The following is a 15,597-nucleotide window of genomic DNA, read 5'->3' as shown; positions in this document are numbered from 1 at the left end:
TGGACCTACAATTTAGGAGACCCCCTTTGGCCAGGATCGTATCAGAGTCAGGAGCAACTGGCACTAAGCAGCAACCACTGAATGAACAATGAGGACATGGACCTAGGTCCAAGGGCTCCATCAAATGCTGACAGTGAGTAGGTAAAACAGGACATAGATCTCTCAGCCTCTTACTTGTGTATATTTGCGTGCCGCACGCCCGCGGAACAGGGGTCAGGGCCCCTGGTCCCGGCCGGACGCGGACGGGCGCAGACGGGCTTGGCTTTGGCGCGGCTTCGGCGCGCATCCGGCGCGCCCGCTGCGCCAGCCCGCTGCGCCGTCTGAACCCTACGCACATTTTATGGATAGTGAGGAGGGTGGGAGGCCGGCGCGACTAGAGCGCTGCCCCTGCCCACACCCAAGATGGCGCCCGCCGCCGCCTCGAGCCGGGAGTAAGGATCGGCTGGGCGAGGCAGTATCAAGGAGGTAGAGTGTTTAGGGGTGTCAGTGTAGCTAAAAATCAATTCCCTTTAAATTCTAAAGGTAAAAGCCCCCAAGTTTTTAAAAATCACAATGCTGTAAAACACGATCTAAAAAGCACAGGCTGTCGCAGGTATTCGAGGCAGATCACCCAGTAGCTCGCAGCCCTAGTCCTCCCTCTAGGGAGAGCTCTAACAGGCAGCGAGCAGCTCACACACCCTGATTAAAATAGTCTGGGAGGGCGGGAGGCCGGCGCGACTAGAGCGCTGCCCCTGCCCACACCCAAGATGGCGCCCGCCGCCGCCTCGAGCCGGGAGTAAGGATCGGCTGGGCGAGGCAGTATCAAGGAGGTAGAGTGTTTAGGGGTGTCAGTGTAGCTAAAAATCAATTCCCTTTAAATTCTAAAGGTAAAAGCCCCCAAGTTTTTAAAAATCACAATGCTGTAAAACACGATCTAAAAAGCACAGGCTGTCGCAGGTATTCGAGGCAGATCACCCAGTAGCTCGCAGCCCTAGTCCTCCCTCTAGGGAGAGCTCTAACAGGCAGCGAGCAGCTCACACACCCTGATTAAAATAGTCTGGGAGGGCGGGAGGCCGGCGCGACTAGAGCGCTGCCCCTGCCCACACCCAAGATGGCGCCCGCCGCCGCCTCGAGCCGGGAGTAAGGATCGGCTGGGCGAGGCAGTATCAAGGAGGTAGAGTGTTTAGGGGTGTCAGTGTAGCTAAAAATCAATTCCCTTTAAATTCTAAAGGTAAAAGCCCCCAAGTTTTTAAAAATCACAATGCTGTAAAACACGATTTAAAAAGCACAGGCTGTCGCAGGTATTCGAGGCAGATCACCCAGTTGCTCGCAGCCCTAGTCCTCCCTCTAGGGAGAGCTCTAACATAGGTTTCACACCAGTTATAGTTAGGAATTAGCATTTAAAAAACCTATTAAATTCACTGAAAAACCATAGGTTTCACACCAGTTATAGTTAGCTGGAAATTTTACTGGCATAAAACCATTGAAATTCCCACGTTATAGTTAGTTGGACTCACTATAACTTGTGCGTGCAATGCACTGCTGATGACGTCACATATTACATCACTCATGACATGGTCAGTGACATCACTCATGATATCACTGATGACACCATCCAGTAAAAGTGTGTCTTTTAAAAAAATAAATATGTGTTATATATGTATATGTAAAAGTTGATGGAAGAATAAATGTTTAAATAAGTGTTTACATGGATGTTTAAAAAAAATTGATTAGTTAACTGGTTTATTAAGTGTATCTTAGTGAATACATATATTAGAGAGTAATGTTTAAATATATAAATATATGTATTAGTGTTTCACTTTGTGTATAAGTGGCTGCATGGGTTGGTGAGTAGCTACATGTGTATGTATATGGGTTATTAGATGTTTTTCTTAGTATCAGTATGAGTGTTTGTATGGTTTGGTGGGGGTATTACTTAGCACATAGATGCATGAATGACTGACTCTCTCTTTGTATGTGTTTTGAAGAAAGCATATGTGCAGGACTGTATGGGTGGATGAGTGTGTATATGTGTGTGTTAGTGAGTGAATGACTGTCTCACTAGTGTCTTTATCAGTAACTACATATGTTTTAATGTAGTATATGTGAATATTGATGTATATAAGTGAGTATATGTGTGAGTGAGGGATTGTAAGAGTTCCTGTTTAAATAAGTATATGTTTCTATAAGTGATTGTTTAAGAGAGTAAGTATGTGTAAGTTTCCTTAGAAGTAAGGTGGTAGTGTGTGTATAGCTGTATATGCAAATAAATGGATGTTCAATAGTTTATTTGCATGTGTGAGTATGTGTGAGAGTATCTTTTGGATGACTGTCGGTGTGTAACAGGATGTATACGTGTATCACTACATATGATGAGTGAGTATATGTATGAGTGACTATATAGAACTGTTGGTGAATGAGTGGATGTGTATATAGATGGTGGAAATATTGAATTGGTTGTTGTAACTGGTATGGGTATCTCAATTTCTTTGAAAATTTTAGTTTCTATTATTGAATATGTGTTTCAAGGGTTACATTACAGTGAAAGGAGGTCTGTCACTCTGTCACAAGGATGGTGTCATCAGTGATGTCATGAGTGATGTCACTGACCATGTCATGAGTGATGTAATATGTGACGTCATCAGCAGTGCATTGCACGCGCAAGTTATAGTGAGTCCAACTAACTATAAGGTGGGAATTTCAATGGTTTTATGCGAGTAAAATTTCCAGCTAACTATAACTGGTGTGAAACCTATGTTTTTTTCAGTGAATTTAATAGGATTTTTAAATGCTAATTCCTAACTATAACTGGTGTGAAACCTATGGTTTTTTCAGTGAATTTCATAGGTTTTTTAAATGCTAATTCCTAACTATAACTGGTGTGAAACCTATGGTTTTTTCAGTGAATTTCATAGGTTTTGTAAATGCTAATTCCTAACTATATATAGGGCCTCAAACCTATGTTTTTTTCAGTGAATTTCATAGGTTTTTTAATAGCTAATTTCTATAGCTATGAAATATAATATTTTTTATAATAAATCCTATATTGTATATTTATGTAATACTCTTTTTTTATGTATATTTTTCCCTTTTTTAATTTTTCTTTGCTAAGGTGCGATCCCGGTGCGCGTACCGGTGAACGCACGGGTAAGCGTAGTTTTATGGCGCGCCCCGGTGCGCGTACCAGTGAGCGTCCCGTGAGCGTCATTGCCGCGAACGAAAACATCATCATGACGTATTGCGTAGCCGCGTGATGCGTCTTATGACACACGGCGTAAGCGCACCCGGAAGCGCCCGAGCGCATTTGATCACGCAACGTAAGCGCCGCCGGGCGCGCACCGGGGCGCATAGCGGAAGCACGTCGGGTCATATGAGCTGAAAATAACACTTTTCATTGGTTCAGAACAGTTTTGTTTTCCAAATGATGAAAGCCCCCACCTTTTTTCCTCATTCTCACTTTGTTCTTTGAGTGAGGAAGACCTGCTTCTATTGATAGAGAAATGGCTACAGTAGCAGCAGCAGCTGGAGCATCTGCACCACTAGCACAACCACCACCACCACAAGGACCACCACAACATCACATTGGTGGTGAACAAGAAGAGGAGGAGGAGGAGGAGGAGGATGAGAGAAGGCAGTTCCTGCCTGAAGACAATCCCACATATAAACCTAAGGAGCACTTTATATGGGAGTTTTTTAAAATCCCAAGGGGTGCAAAGAAGGTAAACGCTGCAAAGGTGACCTGTCTCATCTGTGGCGCTGTACTATCCAGGGGGAACCCTGCCAAAAAATATTCATTTGGGAATCACACAATGATTCGCCACATGCAACGATTGCACCCCAATAACTATTCTGCAGCAGAGGTGAGAGAAATGTGCAGAAACCTTCCCCAATCGTCTTCCAGAACCTCAACAAGCAAAGAACCCACTCCATCGGGTCCAGAGGCAAGGGAGATGGTCCCAAACATACAAACTAAGTTTGGTGGATTCAAAATCGTTTGTATATTTTGTGGAAAAACAATTACTTATAGTGAGCAAAGTATTAATCTCATCAACCTTGCTGGTGACAACCACAAGTGCCCAAAGAAACCTTAATTTTTCCCTGTTTTTTTTTGCTCCAGTTGAGCCGTTTACAATTCCCTGTTTTTTGTTTGTCCCCATAAAAAATACAAAAAAATATAAAATTCTTCATAAAAGCCAAAAAGAGTAAAAAAAATCAAAAAAACAATAAAAAAATATAAAACAACAAAAAGAATTAAAAAAACAGTTATTTTTAGAACTACCTCTAATTTATAAAAAAATGCTACATTTTTAAAAAACTCTGTCATTCTTTTTTCTTCAGGGTACGCGCACCGGTACGCGTACCGGGGCGCGCACCCAAAACATTTTTTAAAAAAAATAAAGGAGTGAGCATGAGGAAGGACACAGAGAGAGTGATGTTAAGAGAAAGAGAGCTAGAGGGAGCAACACAGAGGGACTGTTTATTACATAGTAAAACAGAGAGAAGGTGTAATAGGGTGTAACTAAGAAAAGGAAAATGAATAAGGGAGCGAAAGAAAGGAAGAGAGAGGAAGAAGACTAAAGCAGAGGTACTGGGAGAATGTGAGTGGGTGTTGAAAGTAAAAGGAAGGACAGTAAAGGATGGGGAATGAGGGGTAGTGACGGAACCGGAGTAAAGGAACAACGGTGAGGGAGGGTGAGAAAAGAGCAGTGAGTGTAAATAAAGAGGGGTGAAAGAGGGTGGATAAAATTGAATAAGGGTAAGACATAGGGAGTGACAGAGAGAAAGGACAGAGAGAGTAAAGGAAGGAGTGACTTTAAGGGTCTGAGTGAAGCAGCAAAGAAAGGTAAGTGAGGGAGTGTGGGTGAGTTGTAGGGAGTGAGCATGACTAAGCATGGGCGGATCTAGTGGATCTGGCGTACGCGAATTTGCGAATTTACGGATTCGCAATCCGCAAAATCCGCGAACTCTCGCGGATTAGCGGATTTTTATGTTTTTTGTGTTGGCGAGCGTTCGCGAGGATTTGTGGACCATTTCGCAATTGCGAACTTACTTTTCGGTTCGCAACGGCCGCGACTATGTTGTTTCTACGTCTGGTTTATCATCACAGGTTCACAGCACCCTCTGTTTCACCACTGCCACCCTCTGGTACACCCATGCCACCCTCTGGTACATCCTCACTGCCACCCATTAGGTTTGTTTATCACTGTAGATTATGGGGATGAAAAAAAGTAAGCACACCTGCCCTGCTTCAACTGCCATGAATTAATTTGGGGTTGATTAACGTGTCAGTGATTTTGAAACTTCCAGTCTGGCTGGCACCTGCTTCCTTCCTTATCTGTAATTTGCTTTCTGTTGCAGTGAAAGCAAGAACACCTGCCCTTCTTCAACTGCCATGAATTAATTTGGGGTTGATTAATGTGTCAGTAATTTTTAAACTTCCAGTCTGGCTGGCACCTGCTTCCTTCCTTATCTGTAATTTGCTTTCTGTTGCAGTGCAATTTATTTTCACAGGACCTTTATGGTCTACTTGTAGCTATTCTATGAGCCTGCTGTTTCGGTCATAGCAGGGTCATAGAATAGTTGCAAATAGGCAACTGAACTCTGGAGGGGCCCCTCAGGAAGCACTAGAGTGAATGGTTACTAATGTTAAGTTTGAACTTTTGCACCTGCTGATTGCTTTCATTTTTGCTAAAATCGTTTTTCTGCAATTTCGCGTGATTTGCGGGGCGCGAATCCGTGCGAGATCGATTTCGGAAGCCGCGAATTCGTGCGAATACACTTTTTTTTTGCGGCGTGTATGTTCGCGTGTTTTTTTCCGTGTTCGCAAGGCGCTTGTAGCGATACGTTTGCCAAGTTACCCTAGCGGTCGTACACGGGTGCGGCCATCTTGTTTGCGTGACGTAATTCCGTTTCCGGCCGCTATGTGTAATCTCGCAAAGTGTGCGGCTCGCTAGTACAATTTTGCGCGTGATCGCGAGGAAAATCTTGCGCGAACTTACCCACGCGGTCGTGAACGGGCGCGGCCATCTTGTTTCTCATTCATTGCTATGGTTCTGGGCATGCTTTCTGTATCCTCTCTGAATCTCTGCCATCCTTTGCTTGTTTGAAGTTTTTTTGATCTATTTTACTTATTATCTATCCCTCTATTTTTCTAGCTCTATATTTTTGTGTTTTCTGCTACTTTTTGTTAATTTTAAACTACTTTTTTAAACTCTTTTCTTTTCTTCTTCCCTATTCTATTTCTTCTTTATTATTTAACTTCATTTCTGCCGAGACCATGGTAAAGGGAGCCGGGAAGCACCCTGAGAAGGGGAAGGGTCCCGCACCCCGTGCCCGGCTCCCGTGCGGGCGTTTGAGGGGGGAGACAGTGACAGCCCGGGAGATTTTTAGTGCGGAGGAGGTGGCCGCACTAATATTCACCGTCCAGCGCCGCCTCCCCAAGACCATTCTGGGAGGCGGCAAGATAGCAACCGGCTACGGCATCCGGGAGCGCCGGAAGCGGTGGGAGAAGGTGTACCGGGCCATGTTTAAACTCTCTGGGGTCCGGCGCACCTATAACCAGGCCAGCCACCGCTGGACGGATGTCATGGACCGGGAACGCAACTTGCTGGACGTGCTCGGCGTAGAGGTCCCCGGGCTTGGTGAGTAGTAGTAGCTATTTCTAGCTATTTCATCACTACTCTGTTTTATCCGGCTCTGTTATTTGCAAATCTTTGTTCTTTACCAAGAGCAATAATGCTGCCGATTACATTGTAGGTAAATTATATTTCAAAATCTTCTATGCATTTCAGGTGCACTGCTCTCCTTCTCAGTAGCCTTGCTACTATGCTTATTTGTTTTGTATTTTGTGTTCATTTCATTGGCCTGAGAAATTATGTATGAGTGTAGTGTAAAGAACTGCGTAATGCTAGACACTAAGGGGTCCATTAGGATGACGGGCGGACTTAGTCCGCCCGCCACCCCAACGGAGATCGGGACCGCCCGCCTAAAGGGCGGGGGTCCCGACATTGGCATTAGGATGCGCCCGCCACAGTGGCGGGCGCATTCCTCAAGTTTACATTGTGGCGGGCGGTGCTCACTGCACCGCCCGCCACAATGTGAAAAACAAAATGCACGCATTTGCATAATCGAAGCGGCAGGCACCGCGCGGTGCCTGCCGCTGCGATTATGCAAATGCAGGGGGGTACCACAGGTACCCCCCGTGTGCCACCCCCCTCTGGCCGTCACTCTGGGGGCCCACAGGGGGCCCCCGCAGCAATCACCACCTGCCTTTCCGTGGCGGCCTTGCCGCCACGGAAAGGCCTGACAATATGCACATGGTAATATGGCTGGCGGTGTCTAACAGACACCTCCACCATATGAAACACATTCCGCCCCGGCCGCAAGGCAACCGGGGCGGAAAACAGGCGGGCGGTGTTTTTCACCGCAACGGTCCCCCCCCGCCATCCTAATGTGGCGGGGGGGAATTGGGCAATGGATGTCGGGCGGATTGCCTCCGCCAGGCCGGCGGTGGCTACCACCAGCTTGGCGGAGGCAATCCGCCCGACATCATAATGGACCCCTAAGGGTCATATTTTCAATTACCGGCGCATCCCTGCAAAGTAGCAGGGATGCGGCAGTAATTGTGCGCCATGCCACCACCACCACCCATGGGCCCAAAACATCACAGAAGCCTTACGCATCTGTGCCGTAAAGGCGGCGCATTGCTGGAGTTGCGTGCCAACGATGGCGCAGCTCCAGCAATGCTCTGGGGTGCCCTATCTCCCCAATGCTGCATCAAGCCGTACGTCGGCTTCAAGCAGGCGCAGGGTTTGAGTCACGCATCATTGTCCTAAAAGTGACTGATTGACATCTTGTAGATTTCCCTCAGCCACTCTTAGGATTCGTTCCTGCGCAGGAACGCCCTCCCTTGCGCCAGAACACCCCCTGATGGCGCAGGGCTTTACAACGTGATGCATCTCCCATATGCGTCATTTTTTTTTTTGATATACGCCGCACCATGGCGCCTCTTTTGTTCTGCCGCTGCGTCACAAAAGTCACGCAACAATGGAGGAAATTGAGCCGCAAGGGACTTTTAAATCAGCCCCAACAGACTGAAGTCCAGTACTTCCTTTAGACACATGGCTATAAGAAGAAATAGTGGTGGTGGTCGGTGGATTGATAGTTTGAGTATTCACTGATCTGCAAGCACGATGGACTTTGTCTGTCACTTCGCGTGCTGCGGACTGCTGCCTGCCAGGCCTAGGCAAACCTTTTTAGTAGTCTGTTTAGTGAGTTACATAGGAACTTTCAAAGTCAACGGTCCGCAAATCAGGCAATACGAATAACGTAGTATGCCACATGAGATTGGTCAATATATCCCGTGGAATAGTTGTCTATCTATTTGCTTATTCGGCAAAATATTTTGTTATTGTTCTTTTGAAATTTTTTATTTGGTTGACAAATATCATCCATGTTTTCTGGTCTTTCTTTCTTTCATGTTGTACATCAGCTCCCCCCAAGGGCAAGAGGACACAGGAGGAGGAGGGTGCTGTTCAGGAGGATGCAGGCCAGGATCGGGCAGGCGAGGGCTCCTTTGCTGGCCCCAGTAAGTTTTAATTTCAATATAGAGTACCTATTTGTTCCTAGCTTTCCTCATTCGATTTTTTTCTAAATCGTCTTTGATCTTCTTGTAGACTGGATCTAAATTCTTATCCTGCCTCGACTATGACTCCCTGTGGTATTACTAGATTATTCTTATTAGTCTGTCTGTGTAGCTAACTAAGATTGCACATTTGGCAATTCCATTGGACTCCCATTCTAGTCAGCAATAGCTCTATGCACTGAGTGCAGTCCTCTGGGATAGTCCATAATGTCTTTTCAAGTCTTCTAAATGTTTATGCTTTGACAATTGCCAACAATAAAAAGGTGAATGACCACCAAGAAAGAATAAGATACTACTTTACTTTTGGTTTGGATAGGAGGACAATCCATTCTACTACTGTTGCAGGGACAAATCTGCACAAACCGAACTATGAACACTAAATAGTGCATTGTTTATCAATTATAATAGGCGCAGGTAGACTTTCTTTCCACATACCTCAGTGATATCAGACTTTGAAGAACCCCCAATCTCCTTACTGACAAGATAGTGTGGCATTATCCAACGCAGGACAAGAGTACGGAGTCAGAGTCAAGAAGTGTCAGAGGCACTCATGCTTGCAAAAATTCCAAAACCTTTAGCTCATCCACTCTAGTCTGGAGGACCAAAAACCACAGAGTCTATTTAAGTTTAAAAGCTTTATTAAAAGTAAACACATTTATTAAAAGCAACTTTGTCATAAAAGTAAACATTTAACTGAAAATGGAAAAGTGCTTAGTGCTAACGATTAATTGGACACATTTCTTGTGGTCGAGCTGAGCTCTCACCTGGTTTGAACTTGAGCTTGACCCTGATCGTGTTCTTAGAAGTCAAGCTTCTGTTAGGAGAAAAAGTGGTGTGTGTTAAAAATAAAAAGCAAGCATTCATCAGTTGTGCCAAAAAGTGCAGCAAGACAACAGCCTTCCCTGGAAAAAGGGACATTTTTACTTTAGAGTAGACAGTTACAAATTATTACATTGTATTTCGTTTTTTTAACATTTCTTTATTCCTCCTAGACCAAATATTATATAGTAGTGAGTGGTGTATTCTAACATTCTTAAATGTACTTTGTAGGTGGAACATCTGGTGGCGGGGCCAGCGCGGAGGTGGTGGTGTTGGAGGAGGACTCTGGGGAGGAGGCGGTGCAAGTGCCGGACGTTCCTGTGAGGGTTCACACGGTGGTGGCGGGAAGAGGTAAGCTATATATTCCTTACTTATTGAGATTGAAGACTGCATAGTGTGCTTTCTACACGGGTGTATTATAAATCAACCAGGTAGTAGCCTCCTCTAAATGTACTTCCACTTAGCTGTGAAGTTTTTAGTGAGAAGAATCCCAATAAGATCTGAGATGAACTTGATGGATGGGATGAACGAAAAGCGAAAGAAGGGTATAAGTAAGTGTGGAAGGACGAGAAATTTTATGATGGCTGGCAAAGAAGAATTATATGTGTTTGTTTGGTCCCCGAGGTGGCTGGGAAGGAAAGAATATGGTATGGTGCATGGCTGGGTCAATGATGAAGCAAGGATGGGTGGAAGGAGAACAGCCTGGGTGGGTGAAACAGAAACTGTATGTGTGCATATACTTTGAATGGATGGATGCCTGGAGCATGGTATTATCTGACTCTTAGATAGCATTTGTGTATCTAGAGAGAGTAGATGGTCACTGCACTGGATGAACTAAGTGTTACCTTGAAGAGCATGTAACACCGCACCCGCACGTCCGTTCCAGTGTAGGGAAGGCAAGGAAAAGAAGTTGTAAATTTGTCCAAATACTACCATGAATAGTAGCAGTAGTTTGTATTGCAACTGCAAGCACAGCATATATCCGGTTATTACGGTGGACACTCCGTACCTCTCTTAATAACTTTAGTTTCGTAGTAGTACGTCATTCATGTGTGGGTGTATCACTGTTCACTCAATAATAAGCAAAGCACCTAAAGTCATCCCATATGTCATCGAATACATCCCATGTGAAGTGATAGATAATCAAATTATTTAGCTTCTTCATTTTCCTTTTCTAGTACTCATTTGCACTGTAGGGTGAAAGTTAAATTAATTAAGCAGCAGCCCTTGTAACAGAATATTCTCAGTGCCACCCGTAATAGAAAAGTAATAGCTTTACCACCTGCATGTACTGGACCGGTACAGTAACGCAAGTCTGTCTCACTCATCATGAAGTGCGTCTGTTTTTCTCGGGTGTAAGTTCACTGCGCTGGCATTCTGCCGGCTTGCATAAGATAACGTACCAATTTTCCTAAACAAGAGAGAAGAAGAAGAATAAGACTGGTGTACTGTCATAGTCGACTGTAATGGAAGTCCATAGTGGTCGTAGAATTTGTTCATTAAACTCCCACTAATGTTAGAGCAAGGATGCAGAAGTGGGAGGTTAGATAGATACTGTCCTCAATAGTTATGTACAGTGCTTTCAATTTGCTACTTGTACTGTGACACAACTTTCGGCTCAATCACTTTGTGTTATTAATGTTAAGGAGCATTGGCTACAGACTATGTCTTTCTTTCTTCATATAGTTGCTCCTTCCAAATCGACATCACGGAGGGAGCAGGCTCGAATGGCCTGGCACCGGAGGCTGGATGCCACTGTCGCCGAATATCGGCGGCTGGTGGCCCTGGAGGAGGAGGACACGCAGTCAACCGATGGAACCACAACATCCTCCACTGGGACAGCTGCATCCTCCTCCGTGCCCCCACGGGCTGCCAGCTAGCGCAGTGCTCCAGCGGTACGGAGCCGGGCTACCAAAGCCAACCGCCACCGCCGAGCAGCAAAGACATCAGCTGCCCCCCACAGGAGTTGCAAGGCACGCCAACGCCGCTTATCCCTCAGAGTGTCCTACCTGGAGCAGGAGGTCCATGGCTACAAGAACTTGGTGGAGGGCCTCCGCTTCGACCATGCCACCCTCCGCAAGGAGTATGATGCCCTGGCTGCTAAATTCAACAGCACCCTCCAGTAGTGTAGTGTCCCTTGCCCTTTTTTTAGAGACTTTTGGGGGGTGGGATTTGGGAGTTGGGTTCTTTTTGGGACTTTTGAAAGACAATCGTTGGGGTTAGGGAGGGTCTTGAGGGAGATTATTTTGTTAGGGCTACATAAATATACTTTTTTAAACTTTATCTGACCATACCTGTTTTTTACTGCTTTTGAGTCTGGTGGGTGGGGGTTTAACAGTAAGTTTGTTTTCCTGAAGAGTCCTAGGACTTTAGTAGTACTACCGTCAATCTCTCATCTAGTCCTAATACTCCATTATACTACCTCCCACCAAACGCTTATCTTACCTGTAATTTGTGTTTGAAAGTAGGGCTAGGCCCAGGGCTGGCTCCACGGGAAATGGGGATTAATGTTGGCAATCCTCGGCGGATGAAATGTCCTCATTATGGTGGTACTAGTGGTGTGACACAGTGGCAGTTGCATGCATATGGAAAAAAAGAAAACGAAACCTGGTTTGTCCTTACTGTAGCATTACAACGGTTACGGTACGATAGAGAATATAGCAGGTGACAGTACACGAGAACAGTGCCACAATGTAGCCTAACAAATGGTAAAGTATTGCAAGTATAACTAGTACTTGCGTTGAATTTATTTGACATTGGCTCCTACTACTACAAGAAATAGTACTGAAGCTGAGTAAGTCTAGAATATATCCTCGGATTCCTTCACCAGCCTGTTGCTATGACCTTATCCTCCCCAGCAAGTGTGTGGAATTATTGATGTCATTTAGTCACACATCAAGCAAAACCTCACAGCCCGGGGGAAGAGGGTTAGGGTTTGGAAAATGGATGGGAATGGGGGTTTCTTTTTGGGTAGGTTTTGTTGAGATAAGAAAAAAAAGCACAGCATGGACAAAAAATAATTGAAGATAAAGAAATCTTTGGGTACAAACTAAAGCTAACCACAAATCTTTTAAGTGACATAAAGGAAGTGCATGCCCTACTGCATGCATTGTTACTGAAAAGTAAGTAGTACTAGAATGCGACAGTACAGGGCTGCAGCGTTTTCACTAGCCTATCTCTGCACTCAGAGAAACACTTCTTACATTAAATTAGGTTTAAAAATTAGCCGAAGTAAAACCTATAGAATGGCTGTAGGTATCAATTTAGAAGCAGAGAGAGATCCAAGAAATGCAGTCACACTCATAGAAGAAAACAATGGATACTGTATCTGTATGTTGTTGGAGTTGTCCTGTTGAATTTGGTAAGTAAGTTGCATGCAGCAAACAATTCCTCTTATTAGCGGCACTCCTCCATTCCAGCTGACGCTTCGTCCATCAATGTTGGTGACCACTGACAGAAGACACCCTGTCCACTGCCTGCCTGGCGGATGTTGAATTGCGGCTCGTTAATGTGAAGCCTGACTCCATCTTTTTACCCCATTGCACAGACTGAAACCCGGCCTGTAATTATTGAACGGAAAACAGTAAGTGCTATTACAATACCACTGATAAATAAATATAAGGTATGTACGCTGTGTGGTGCAAAAAGTCACACTTTGATTTTCCTAATAGACAGTACAATATTTTTGAAAGTGCGTACTCTGTCTGAGTCACCTTTTGAGGGATAAATAAGTATGGCCAAATTAATTTAGCGGATCTTTCCCCTCAAGCTAGATGTACTGTAAACTGTGTTTTAGAACAAAATTAGACTTTCCCAGCAGTGCTCCCACCCAGACCCTTACTAAAGCCAGTCGCAAAAATGTAGAAGACCCCCAATCAGATCTCAAAAAACGAGGCCTAGCAGAAAACTGGTGACAAAACGTACTTTGAAAGCAAAAGTAGGCCCAAATACCCCCTTACCCACCGTGGATTGTATTCAAACCACTTGCAAGCAAGCAAAAGTATCCATAGCCATCATCGCTCCAAGAGTGCTCTAAGACCCCAGAACTCATTTGCAAAAATCTAGAACACCCCGAAACACATGCAATCCTGCTGCTAGGGCTAACCGTAACGAACCCTAAGTTACAAAAAGTGCCAAAAGGCTTTTCCTTATGGATTTTGTCCAAACCACTTCTATCCGGTATTAGACCTTCCCAGGAATGCCCCAAGACCCGCCAACCCACCTGCAAAAAAGCACGCGACTACACCCCCAAACAGCCAAAAAGCAAAATCTCATACTTACAATATCTCTCGGCCTTCGGTCCAAACGCGCTGTGCAGCTAGGTCATCATCATAACTCCTGTTTTCCACCACGGATTTCCTGAAAAGCAAATGCAATCTAGATTAGACTGCCGCAGCAGTGCTCCGACAGAGACCCCGAAACCCACCCACAAACACCAGGAAGCCCCCCAAACAGGCCCCGAAAACGCTACATTGAGCAAGATGTCAGAAGAAATAGCAAAAAAAAATTCTGCATGGATTTTGTCCAAACCACTTCTATCCGGTATTAGACCTTCCCAGGAATGCCCCAAGACCCGCCAACCCACCCGCAAAAAAGCACGCGACTACACCCCCAAACAGCCAAAAAGCTAAATCTCATACTTACAATATCTCTCGGCCTTCGGTCCAAACGCGCTGTGCAGCTAGGTCATCATCATAACTCCTGTTTTCCACCACGGATTTCCTGAAAAGCAAATGCAATCTAGATTAGACTGTCGCAGCAGTGCTCGCAGACCCCAAAACTCACCCACAAACACCCGGAACCCCGCCAAAGAGCACCTCAAAGGCAAGCAAGTCAGCAAAAACGCCAAGAAATTTCCGCCTCATATTTGGTCCAAACCACTCTTAGCCGTTATTAGAGCTTCACAGCAATGGCCCCAGAGCCCTCAACTCACCCGCAAAGAAGTAGAACACCCCCACAAGTGCTGAGTCTTTCTTCATTGGGCGTAATCCAGCCCTCTGCTTTGAGGGAAATAGGACTCTGGAGGAGGAGGATAGAGGAGCATGTTCTTCTGAACTTGTGAACCTGAGGAATGTACACTGCGGCACCTTCAAATCAATAAGCAAACAAGTGAAGACAGTTCTGCTGATGGGCTTGTTTTTGTCATTAGGTGATTAAAGTTTGAATTAAATTAACTGTGCAAAACAAAGAAAGACAGACACACAGGAATAAAAGTGAATAAGGACGAAAAAGAAAGTTATTTATTCATTGTCTCATTTTCAGGGCTCGGTGTCAGGGAATAAGAATAAGAGTTCGTCATCATACTCTGCGAATTCAGGCAGGATGCGGTCAGTGTCACCGAACAGAGAACAAATTCCCTCATCTACGTTGCTGTCCTCCTCGTCTTCATGCGGCGTGGTTTCTCGTACTTTGTAATCTGGTGGTATGAGGTGCTGATTCATCTTTATCATTGTTAACCTCTCCACATTTTTGGGCGAGAGGCGGCTCCGTTTGGGAGTTACAATGCCACCAGCAGCACTGAAAACACGTTCAGAAGACACACTTGCGAGTGGGCAAGACAAGTAGTTTATAGCCAGGTTGGAGAGCTGTGGCCACAATTGTTTTTTCCTATGCCAATACTCCAATGGCTCATCATTAAGAAAGACCTCTGTTGAGTCATTCAGATAGTCCTGCACCATCGACTAAAGGTCCTCAAAGGTTCCTCCACTTTGCTTACTTTTTGCTGTGCCTGTGACCTTTTTTCGAGAACCATACCCAAGCCAAGATAGCCAATCCTCTTCAGCAGCCAATGTAACTCTTGTGTGTGGTGCAGATGATCCGGTTGCCGGTGTCTTTAACGGCTGAGAGGTCACTTGTGCCACAGCCACAGGTGCAGAAGTGGATTCTTTTGACTGGGGATGGCCTGCTGATGCTGATGCTGATGTACTGCCTTCTCCTTCAATATCCTGCCGTTCTTTTTCAAACCTCTTGGCTGACCTGGCTAGCCAAAGTTTGTACTTTTTAACATCTTCATCAGCAAAAGGAAAGAATGCTTGGACTGCCAGCGCCTTTTTGTAGCGTGGATCCAGAATAGTAGCACACATGTAATGCTGTTCTGAGTTGATCATTTTAAGACGTTCATCACCACGTAGGCGCTCTAATAATTTCTCCGACAA

This window comes from Lissotriton helveticus, chromosome 10, assembly GCF_964261635.1.
Source record: "Lissotriton helveticus chromosome 10, aLisHel1.1, whole genome shotgun sequence".
Classification (NCBI taxonomy): Eukaryota; Metazoa; Chordata; class Amphibia; order Caudata; family Salamandridae; genus Lissotriton; species Lissotriton helveticus.
The sequence above is the reverse complement of the archived record's forward strand: the minus strand, read 5'-3'. Positions refer to the sequence as shown.